The following is a 12,401-nucleotide window of genomic DNA, read 5'->3' as shown; positions in this document are numbered from 1 at the left end:
TGATTTAATGTTGCAGGGTTATTTGTAATATTGCCCATGTATGATTATTTCTATTGTGAGTTGGAGAGCCTCAAGGTCCTTTCAATGTAAATCTGAATTACTCACTGAGTATTTAAAGGTTTTATGAATTGTAATTAAATAGTACTTAGATATTTATTACAACTTACATAAGAGATTACTTAGTAAGTCTACGAGGGTCTTTTTTGCTTTTGAGGTTAATTTACCGTGTTTCTCTCTTTGTGAGCATAGGAGAAAATGACAGGTACAGCTGCTCTAGGGAGACAGTTTTTCCCAGGGAAACAGCATGGATGGAAAGTGTTTTAACCCCCCCCCCCAGTATTGTATGACCCCATTCCAAATGAGGGGTGCCCATGACTACTTTTAAAATCTTGAGAGATGTTTTTAGGTCTCCACTTGCAGCTGTTTGGGCATTATGTTGGCATAAACCAACATAGAATATAGCTGTTTTAAAAGAGGTGATGCCCCTTTTTGCACAACCCAAAGCCATATTTACAATCTGCTACTGTGCCAATCACATAGGTTGGTAGTGGGTAGCTTTTTGCATTTTTAAAAAACTGTGATCTTCACTGTGGAGTTTCCCAGTTTGCATTGTATCTTTTGGTTCCCGATTAGTAAAGTGTTCCATTTGAAGAACATGTACAAGTTATTTGGGATTCTCTGCTTAACAAAGCAGGAAAGCAGAAGGAACACAGCCTAAGATGAGAAGCTGGGTGCTAATAAACAAGCATCAGGTTGAACTGAGACGGTAAAGGAACAGGTTTAAACCTGCTGGTACAGGATGTCCTAAGAGCAGCTGCAGGGAGAGGCTCTGGCAGATGAGCAGAAAAGCACATGGCAGTCTGGCAGAGGAAAGGAGTAAGCAGCAGATACATACTTGTTTCAATCTGTGAAGTAGAAGCCTGGCAGCAACTAGTCAAACAGTGGAATGTCCTGGAGAAGCTGGCCTGTAAAACTGATGGCTGTTTAAACTGCAGCAGCATGGAAGAGAATTACTTACTGGGCACAGATATTTCAGTAGCTGAAAACCATTCACCAGCACCTGAACTTATATATTATATACACATGACAAGATTCTGAACACAGTTGAATTGCTTGGATGCCTGGGTTCAGATACTAGATTTAGGACATGTCTACTGTTGGTTACAAATGATATAAAATATATTACAGATTGGAGAGCAGGGACTGGATATCATGAGGTGACCCTGCCCCAGTCTGCATCATGCATGTACTCAAGGTCATTAGACAGACACAGTAATGGCGAGTTTAGATAGATTTAAAAAGAATCATAAAAAAGAGGATAGATTTGTCGACATCTGTTCAGCCTAATGGCTGCACATGGTTATTCCTTTGATTTATTTAAAATACTTTTCACCTCCTTTTCTCCCAAAACCAGATTGAAAAATGATGTGTATGTTCATAAGCAGTATACTTCATAAAATCAGATGCTAGAAACAAAGGACAGAGGGGTTGTTATCCGATTGGGAGCCTTTTAATGAGGATCTAGTTGGGCACTGTTGAAGACAGAATGCTAGATTAGATGGGCTTTGTGTTCAATTCCTATATATGCCACACTTCCAAGCATATCAGTATGAATGCTGAATGTTTATAAGAAAAATATGACATCTATGCATGCATGGAATGTATGTCTGGGGTGGGGGACTCTTTTTGTGCATTGGAACAGCTCAGTTGAAGGCCAGCATTATGATGAGATTCAACTGAAGAATACAAAATAGATCATAATAGATTCCATGGCTTCTGTCAGGAATAAGATCCTGTGCTAAATGGACCCTGCAAATACACCTCAAATAGAACTGCTAGTTATAATCAATTACAGTATTCCTTTTCCACTCTAGCAAATGGGAAACATATTACGAAATGGCATTGTATATATTGCTTCTTTGACAGGATCATGGTGCTAATCTCAAAACAGAGAGTATAGCAGCTAGGCTTGAAGAAGATAAAATAGGCCAATACATAAAGGGAAAATTTACCAGATATTATAGCTTTGGTAGGTCAGCCTCTATTTTGGGAAGGAGACGCATGTGACAGCAGCAGGAAGGAAGAATGTAGTGTTTGTTTTTTAATGTCCAATAACACATTAGGTTGGCAACACCATGATTTATATTTATTAGCCAATGGGGAAAATTCTGGAAGATGGCAAAATGGGCGATGTTTAGAATCCTTACCAAGTGGTGATTGTCTGGGTTGGAGGAAGAAAGTCTAACCATCTAAGCACCTTAATGGCACATGCAAAAAAAAAAAAAGCAGGTATACTGGGTAATGTCTGCTGATGTATATATATGCACCTATTGATGAGTTTCCACACTGCTAAACATGCCATGAAATTAGTTATGCTTTGTTTCAGATAGTTTTCATCTCAGTGCTTGGCTTATACTTGCTTAATTTTTTTTTCCTGCTATCATACCCTACAGTATCTGTTTCCCTGAATGTCCTAACTGTTCTTCATTCTTACACTTTTGCTCAATGAATGTCCTAGTTGTCAATTATATTGTACCGTCATTTGCACTGTTGTAATCTTCCTTGGATCACAGTGAAAAAGGCAGACTATAAAATAATAATAATAATAATAATAAAATAAAACACTGATAATATCAGACTGCTGATACATTGTAGTGGTTACAATTTTGGTCTGGGACTGCGTGGACCTTAATTGAAACTTTTACTGCAGTGAAGTTCGTTGGATGACTTTGGGACTGATACTCTCTCAACAAAACCTCACAGGCTTTTGGGGTAAGGAAACATGTCAAGGAAGAAGAACCATGTAGCTTGTCCTAACCTTGATGAAAGAAGAGGTTGTGGGAAATCTAATAGGTAAATAAGTCACCCTTTTGCTAATGGTGGAACTGGTTTTCAGAATTTTCTAACATGACTAACATATTTGTACTAGAATAAAATCTGGCTGCAGATCCTGCCTGCGCTGTGGGTGTCTGGCAGAATGGTGAATAATAGGGCTTCCTGGCAACTCAGTATATAACAGTTCAAGTCTGCAGAGAAGTTTGCTGGATGTTGATTTAGAAAAGTGTCCACAGAACAAGCACACATTACCATATGATTTAGCTTCCCACCTTTTTTCATGTTGGAACATTTTTATTCAGCTTTTTAAAAAATGATCAGAGCTTTCCAATATCTGTGTTTTCCTAATTGATATTTGGTAGATGATGCAGAGCTTTTATGTAAGGATTAGCTCTGAGTACTTCTTAATATTGAGTAATATGAAAGATGTTCTTTAAACAAAAAGAGAATTGTGTAGTTAATTTATAATAAGAAAACCTACGCCTTGCCTAATAAACTCTGGGCTTTGCAAGCCTGTGTTTGCATATGCATGTCGGGGGAATTAATGTATAGGTTACAGTTATGCATGGTCTCTGTTCTTTGTTCGTACTGAAGCTCCAGACTTCTTTCTGGCAGGCTATCAGGCTGGAAAATTCGTTCCTAATATTTATATATTGAATTGATTATTTGTACATAGTATGTCACATACAGGAACATGGCCCTCATTTCAAATTTATGAATCATTTAGGAATGAATAACCCAGCATTTTGGACACCTTGCATACCTGTACTGGATACATTTCAGGATAAAAGGATTATTCTAAGAAGATTTTGCTGAGCTTTGCAAATGTAGCCTGACTTATTCATAAATATTTCCTTTAAATATAAACTATAAATATAAATATATACTATAAATATATAATTCATATTGTACCTGAAGTTAAAAAATTATGGTTATGTTTGCTCAATAATATTTCTCTCTCTCTTGTGCACTAGTATTATTATTTGTGTTGAGGTAACACATTTTCCTTTGAATGTTTCAAAGGAGAACTTGGCACTTACCCTTGTTAAATCGTATCTTACTCAAATCTGCCCATTTTCCCAGTGTGCTCAGATCTCGTTGAATTCTATATCTTCAAGGGCATTTGTTACTCCTCTCAGTTTAGTGTCATCTGCAGATTTAATGAGGAATTCCTTCATACACCCCTCAGATCATTTATAAAAATGTTGAGAAGCACTGGGCCCAGAACCAAGCCCTGTGGCATTCCACTGGACACCTCCTTCCAATCAGACGTGATGCCATTGTAGGGCTGTCAATCCCCCGCCCGGGGCGAGGGATCCCCAGTTCCCACCTCCTCCCCCTGACCCCACTTACCTGGCCAGTGGGGGGCATGCCCCCCTGGGCACCTCCCCGGCAGCATGGTGCACCCCCATGCTCTGACGCAGCACGCTCCCGCACCCTGCAACGGGCCCATTTTGGGCTAAATCGGGCCCGTGGGGGGTGATTAAGCCCTTTGGTGAGTGCAGGACAGCAATTGGGATACTTCAATTTGGACATCCTGTGCAGTTTCCTCTTTCTCACTAAACAATATGGTTGGGGTCTGGATTGCCAACTGCCAGGAGGGCCTGAACATCTGCTGGAATAACAGCTCTCCAGACTACAGAGATCAGGTCCCCTGGAGAAAATGATTGCTTTGGAGGTATTATACCCCTTCTGAGCGTATTACACCACTCTGAGGTCCCTTCCTTCCCCCAAACCTACAAAGGCTCCACCCCCCAAATCTCCAGCAATTTCTCAACCCAGAGCTGGCAGCCTAGTTGGGGTACACACTTCCCTCCAGAATACTATATTTTTGGGAGGAGGGTTCGAGGAGCTTGATGTTGGCCATGTGGCAGGATTGATCCATTTGGAAGCAAGCCCAGCCAGGCTAGAAGTGATGTGGTGCTGCTGCTTGCAGGTCGGGTAGCTCCCACCCTCACCTGATCGAAGGACAAGCATCATTAACAAACTTGGCAGGCCTCAGAAAGAACGGCAGGACCAAGGGTGAGGCCTCCATGGACTTCTAATGAAATGAATGGGCAGTCACCACAGCCTGAAACTCTGGTAACTTTCCTGCTTCCTCTAGAAACAGATGTTGAGTGTCTTTCCTAGGGCACACAGGAGACCTGGGACACATCCAGACATGGTCCTGGGAAGAAAGTAAAGATAATTATTACCTCTCTGTCAGTACAAGAGTTAGCTCTCCCACCTTACAGCAGCAGATTACTTACCTCAAAGCCTGTAAGGGTGAGGATTCATTGCTGAAACATGAAACACGATCGGTAAATAATGGATACAGAGAAACAGGCAACAATAGCCAGCTAAGGCTAACCACTGTATTCCTTTTGGCAGGAGCTCTACATAATATGTGGATGATAATAAACAGATTGTCTTTTTCATAGCTTCTAGAGGGTAGATCTAAGCAAATAAAGCCATAATATGACACTGATACCAAGCAGGGCCCTAGCCAGGTACAGGATGCGTAATGATGCAGGTGACTTCCATGACGGTGGTTGGAGGTTACAAATTTCATTTTCAGCTAGGCTTATTTAATTTATTACCAGGTTTTAAAATGTCATCTGATAAATTCTGCCCAAATCCAGTGATTGGTCATTCAATGTTGTTAAAAAACTTGAGCTGCTCTGAATGGAGATTTGGATCTAGATTTACCACCTTCACGCTTAACACTCACAGATTTTACTCCTTGGTAGTAACAACTGAAGCTCTGTTGAAGCAACAACCTAAATCCTCTCCTGTCAGAATCCTGGCATGACTGTATGTTTTAAAAACTGATGCAGTGGAGGAAAACTGAAAGATAGGTATGTGTTAGGCTACTGCAGTGGAAAAGTGGGGATAGAGTGCCAGATTTTGCTGTGCTTTCTGTAGCAAACTCTAACCATGATGTTAACTGGTCTGTGAGGGGGTGGGGGAATCTAGCATACTGAGAAGCAAAATGAGAGGAGAGAAATGATGGCTCAGGAGGAGCAGTAAGGAAATGGTGAACTTAATATTCACACACCAGAGTAACAAATACTGAACATTCTTTATTAAAACCTGCTGGAAACCAATTCCATCTCTTATATTTAAACCCATATATAACACAGTTGGGTTCCAGAAGAAAATATTGTGTGCCTGTTCATAGCTAATCATGACTGAGCTTGGCTCAGTATACCTGGATTCAAATCCCTGCTTAAGTGGTGAAATGTGGTGGCCTTGGTCCTATAACCTACCTGACAGGACTGTTACGGAATATTCTCAGTACAGTATCCTGAGTTCCACTGAACAAAGGCAGTTGGAGCTGAGTGGACAAACAGTCATGTATGTCCAGGGATTGCAATGAGGAGCGGGAAGGGGCACAGTTGCCACAAATGCAGCTCTGCCAACTGATCACTGGGCCCAAGGAAATGTCATGTGAGCACTGAGGCCTATTAGACATCTGCCTTCTAAAGGGAGAAGCAACTCTAACTTACAGGAACAGAATGACCTTAGGCAAGTACTTTTGTTTCCCTCCCAGTTTTAAAAGGTATGTATCATTCATGCTAATAAAAAAGTAAAGAAAAGCTACACTTCAAGAGCTATAGAAAACTGTGTCAGCAAGGGGCTAAGTTTGGATGATTTGTAAAAAGTTGCCTTATGATTACCAAATAATTTTCAAAAAGAAATATTTTACACTAACACCACAGTTCCTGATAAGAAATTACTAGGTCTTACAACAATTTCTTCTTAGAAAAAATTCCTCTTACTAGGTAAATCAATGTGGGATAGTGGTTTAGTAAAGCAGACTAGGACTGAGAAGACCCAGGTTTAGATCCATACTCAACTGTCTAGTTCACTGGGTAACCTTGGGCCAGTCACCTTCTTTCTCTCTTAACTTGCCTCACAGTAGGGATGCCAACTCCTGGTTGGGAAATTCCTGGATATTTGGGGGAGGGGAGGGGCCTGGAGAGGGGAGGGAGTTCACTGTGGTATAATGCCATACAGCCCACTCTCCAAATCATCCATTTTCTTCAGAGAAACTGATCTCTGTCATCTGGAGGTCAGTTGTAATTCTGGGAGATCTCTAGGCCTCATCTGGAGATTGGCAACTGTACCTCACAGAGATGTTGCGAGGATAAAGTGCAGGCAGGCAGAACCATGTATACTACCTTGAGCTTCTTGAAGAACACTAACGTGATAGATATCTGTATACTGAGCAGACAATGAGCTATACTGACTGCCATCGTACTGAAAATTCTTGAGTGATATATGTTGTTTCCTACGTTGGCACATATTCAGATGTCAGTGACGGGCCACTGACAATTTGCATTGCTGACTGTAACACAACAGTGGCCTTATACAATGAAGAGCAGGATAACTTAAAGATAATTCTACATATGGCATGTAAATCAATCAGTGGTCTCCAGCATGCTTTACTCTGTGCTCATCTAGAACTTGAGTGTTCAAACTAGGAAGTTTCAATGATTAATTGTACCACAGCAGAAGGAAATTTTAATTAGTTTTTAACACAGGAGAAAAGGAGCATTAGTCTGTTTACTAGGCCAAGTATTTTTACTTGGACTTCAAGAGCAAGGGCTATTTTCTGCCCTGAGAAACGTCGCTTATTGCAGGGATCATGATGCCCACCATAGACTTGAATAGAGGTCACTAGACCTACACAGGAGCATCAATACTATAAGCAGGACATTTTCAACTCCACTGTTAAATAAGCCTCAGATTTGTGAGTAGCTGGTGGTTTAGGGACCTCAGAATGGTCTACTGCTACACAGCATATGCTTTGCTGTACCTGCTGGGTTAAAGTTGTATTAGTGTGACCAGTCCTGATCAACTTTAAAACAACTTCAGAGGCTACCAGTTTGCTTCCAAGCTCAGTTTGAAATGCCAGTTTTTACCTAGAAAGCCCTTCTCTCCCTACTTGATAATTTAGATCAGTTTACACATATCTTCCAAGCAGTCCACCTCTTTGCCAGGTATGGATGGAGTCTATTAGTTAGGTCATAGTCTTTGGCCTCTTGGTTGACATCCTAATAGATATCTGAGCAGCTCCATTGTGGATCCAAGACAGAGTGGCAAAGCATCAGTGAGACACTTAGATGTCTTTGAAAGACAATTGAGACATGTCCATTTCCTACAGCTGAAGCATCAAGTTGTACAAATTTGAACTTCAGCGCTAGATTCAATTTTTGAAATTTCAGAAATATTTAAATGTTTAAATGTTTAAAATATTTAAATATTGATATTAGACTACAGGATGTTTTTACAAAATACTAAACCTGAAACAAAACTTTAAAAGCAATCATGTTAAATAACAAGTTACTAAAATTCATTACAACCTTGTTTATCCTTTCCCACCCCAACCCCCAATTGAAGAGGATGTTGGAAAAACTTCATATTAGGAGAGAATTAACCAAAGACCAGATAATTTGTTAGGGAAATATTGCTCTAAATTCTTTCTGTTATTATTGTGCTGCTGTTGCTATAATGACACAGCTGGTAGCTGCTTGTGCCACTGCGAGATGACTGGCATAAATTGAGAATCTAGAGATGGACGGTATCCCACGGGTCATCTAGTCTAACCTCTTGCACAAGCAGGAAATTCATAGCTGTCTCCTCCCTGCCTCCCTCAGTGACCTACTCTGTGCCCAGAGGAAGGCAGAGAACCTCCAGGATACATGGTCAGTCTGGCCTGGATGAAAATTCCTTCCCGAACCCAAAGTGTGATTGGCATTACCCTGGGCATATAAGAAATGGCCGCAAGAGCCTAGCACCAACTCATCCCTTCATGCTCTGCATATGTTTGTATTGAATCATAGAATCATCATTGCTGTCAGGTTGCCATCTAGCTTCTTCTTAAATACCTCCAAGGTAGGAGATCCCACCACCTCCCAAGGAAGCCTGTTCCACTGAGGAACCCCTCTAGCTGACAAGAAGTTCTGCCTAATATTTAGCCAAAAACTTTCTCTTTAATTTTAACTTTTTGTTTCTGATCCAAACCTCTGGGGCAACAGAAAACAACTCTACTTCATCCTCTATGTGACAGCCCTTCAAATACTTGAAGAGAGCTATCATATCACCCCTCAGTCGCCTCCTGTCCAGGCTAAACAGACTCAGCTCTTTCAACTTTTCCACTTAGAACTTAAACTCCAGACCCCTCACCATCTTTCTTGCCCTCCTTTGGACACATTCTAGCTTGTCAACATCCTTAAACTGTAGTGCCCCAAACTGAACACACTACTTCAAATGAAATCTAACCAGATCAGAGTAAAGTGATACCATCACTTCACATGGGCCGTTTCCCCACGTCTTAAAAATAGCGCCCCACTCACAGAACACTGGCAGCTCCTTTCGTACAATTTCTGACATCAGTGTTTCCAAAATGGAGGCAGGCAGTTATGATTTTGTTTTCGTGGTACCAAACACATTTGCATCCGGTGATGTGGAAACCATCTCCCGACTGATGTGTTTCATCCTGAAAGTGTAATTCATGATTAAGGAAACAAAACGTTTCCTCATGACACCATTTGCGTGGTCAGTTGTTTATTTCCAGTATTCTTCTCTCTCTTCCTAAGCCAGAGCCCTCAACAAGAAGAAGTGACAAAATCACAACCTGTGCTCCCAGGTCCTTCACCTTTTTATCCAGAGATTCATCATCTCTTTTAATATGTTCAGTGTTCCTACACTGATGAGCAAGAAGGGATAATAATCTGGGGGCTTGATAAGTCTTTCTAGCCTTCCTATCACATCTTGGGTGCATGCACCTGGCACCTGGTACATACGTCTCAAGATGACAGATCTGATCAGCACACTGTAGCCTCTACCCTTCTGGAATCTCCAGTCACCACGACACATCTCCTTCTATGGGGGAGGGGAGCAGTACAAGTCCTCTAATTCACAGGGGCCTGAGAAACTTCCTTTTTACTCTGTGGAACCTTGGATAGTAGTCCTTGTTCCAGTAGTCCAGAGTCAGTATCAATGGGGAGGTCTTGGAACCGATTGCTCAGCAATAAATGCTCAGAATATCTCCTGATTTTCCTGCTCCTGTGGGTCACATTCTCCCACTTGCCCTCTTCTTGTGTTTGGTGCTCTTCCTTTTCCTGAGATACCATCTCTTCCTCCTCCTGTTGCCCTCCCAAGAGTGCTTCGTGTGTTCTTTCCAAGAACTCTTCACCTTCCCTGATAAGCTAGCGTGTGGATAGGCATGACTCAAGCTCTTGTATCTTCTCCTCCAGTAGGGCTACCAGCTTATACTTGCTACAAGTGTAATTTCCATTGCCCTCTGGTAAGAAGATGAACATGGCACAGACTTTGCATGCTACTGCTTCAGGACTCTTCCTTTTATCCAGCCTTATCAGAGATTTCTAGACCATTGCAGGGTTGGACTGGCTACTTAACTTACAGGGAAAGTTTCTGTAGGCTACTGGCAATCAGGAACAAACAGAGTTCTGTTTAGCAGGTAGGGGCCACTCAGCCTGGTTTGCCCCAGGGCCATTTTAACTTCCCAGTCCATGCTTGACCAGAAGCCACAGCTGGATACACTTCCATACCTGTGTCCAGCTCAGGGTAGGAAGCAAAAATTTGGAAAGCCTCCTCTGCCCTTCAAAATCTCCTTCTCCAAGACTGTATCGGCTCCCAATGGGTTGTCCAGGCTAATCTCCCACCATTTCCCTGAAACTCTCAACTACTCTCAATATTCAGTATCTCCTAGATCATATTCAGTCAACATCAGGCTACTGGGGGCTTGTTTCTCTTGCTAAATTTGTATGTTCTGCATAACTGGGGAGTCCTGCAAGTATGCAGAATATCTTGCCTTGCTGTAGGTGGCCTGGTTTTGTGATTTTCATCACCCAGACAGGGCCAAACTCTTTCCAATTAAAAGGAGTGATACATTACCACAGTTTGGACTCAGATCTCAGTTTCCGCTTCTTTCCCATTCATTCTTTTACTCCTGCTGGTTGCCTCCAGAAATAAATCTTTTGCAGAAGAGAACACAAACATAGAAGTTGTCCTTTCTCTGTCAATCTCATAATTCTTAACAGCAATAAAAAATAAGAATAGATGCTTTTTATTTATTTAAAATATATATTAAAAAGCATTTACAAAAAAAAAAAAGAATGAATGAATGAATGATATACATATAAAAATACAGCCAGCACTGCCAGGTGTTGATGATGATTATTTTCTTTCATTTTTTCTTTTTTAAAAGGAATCTGCAGGACTTAAATTCTTTTGAACATGCAGTGTCTTGTCATCAATTTCTTTGCTTTTGTTTCAAACTCTCACTCTGTTTCTGGCTGATCTTAGGGTTTTGAAAAATTGCTCCCTTTTTGAAAAGGATCAGAGCCCATGAAGATCATTGAAAGATGGAAGCTTTGGTGATCCATTACGCTGGGGCCTTGGACGTCCTCCAGGTAAAGTTGGCCTAGTGCCTCATAGAGACTAAACGAGGCTGCATGGAACAGTTCACACCTTATAATGGAGGCCATTTTATAACAGCAGCTGTTCTTCAAGAATATACTAGGCACACAAAAGCCTGCTTTGTCTTGCATACTGTGTATTAGCAAGGTGATCTACTAACTTGTATATGTAACTCGTCACTAAAATCAGCCTGTATGCCAGAGAACTGGAAAGTGGCAAATGTCACACCGGTTTTTAAAAAGGGGTAGTTGACGGGGGGAATCCATGGAATTACAGGGCAGTTAACCTAAAATCTGTTCCAGATAAATTAGTAAAAACTATTAAATATAGAATTATGAAGTATATTGAGGAACAAAGTCTGGGAAGAAAAAAGCATCATGGCTTCTGCAAGGGGAATTCCTACTTCACCAGTTTATTGGAGTTCTTTGAGCATGTGGAGAAGGGTGATCTAGTAGACATTATATACTTGGATTTCCAAAAGGTTTTAGAAATATACATCACCAAAGACTGTTTCCTAGCAGTCATGGGATAAGACTACAGGGCCTTTTATGAAATGAAAATTCATTCAACAACAGGAAGCAGAAAGAAGGAATAAATGGACAGTTCTCAAAATGGTGGAAAGTGAGCAATGGAGTCTCACAAATCAGCACTGCGATCAGTACTAGGTAATTTATTCATAAATTATTTGGAATTGGGGATGAGCAGTGAAGTGGCCAAGTTTGCAGATGATACCAAACTGTTCAGGATGGTGAAAACCAAAGTAGGTTGTGAAGAGCTACAGGAAGATCTATCCAAATTGGGTGAATTGGCAACGAAGTAGCAAATGAAGTTCTGTGTTGATAGTGTAAGGTGATGCTCATTGGAACAAAAAAACTTTAAATAAATTCCCGCCCCCCCTAAAGTTGAAAGGCAATAGATACAGGACAGACAAAAGGATTTTTTTCTTTACTGAGTAATTAAATTGTGACATTTACTGCCAGTGGAGGTACTAGTAACTACAGACACTGATGATTTTAAAAGGAGGAAAGACAGATTCAAGGAAAATAGGTCCATTAATGGCTGCTAGCCATGGTGAGTAAAGGGAACCTCTATATTCAGAGGCAGTAAACCTCTGGATCCCAGTGACAGGAAGCAAC

The sequence above is a fragment of the Eublepharis macularius genome, chromosome 2, assembly GCF_028583425.1.
Source record: "Eublepharis macularius isolate TG4126 chromosome 2, MPM_Emac_v1.0, whole genome shotgun sequence".
NCBI lineage: Eukaryota > Metazoa > Chordata > Lepidosauria > Squamata > Eublepharidae > Eublepharis > Eublepharis macularius.
This window is presented reverse-complemented; position numbering follows the sequence as displayed.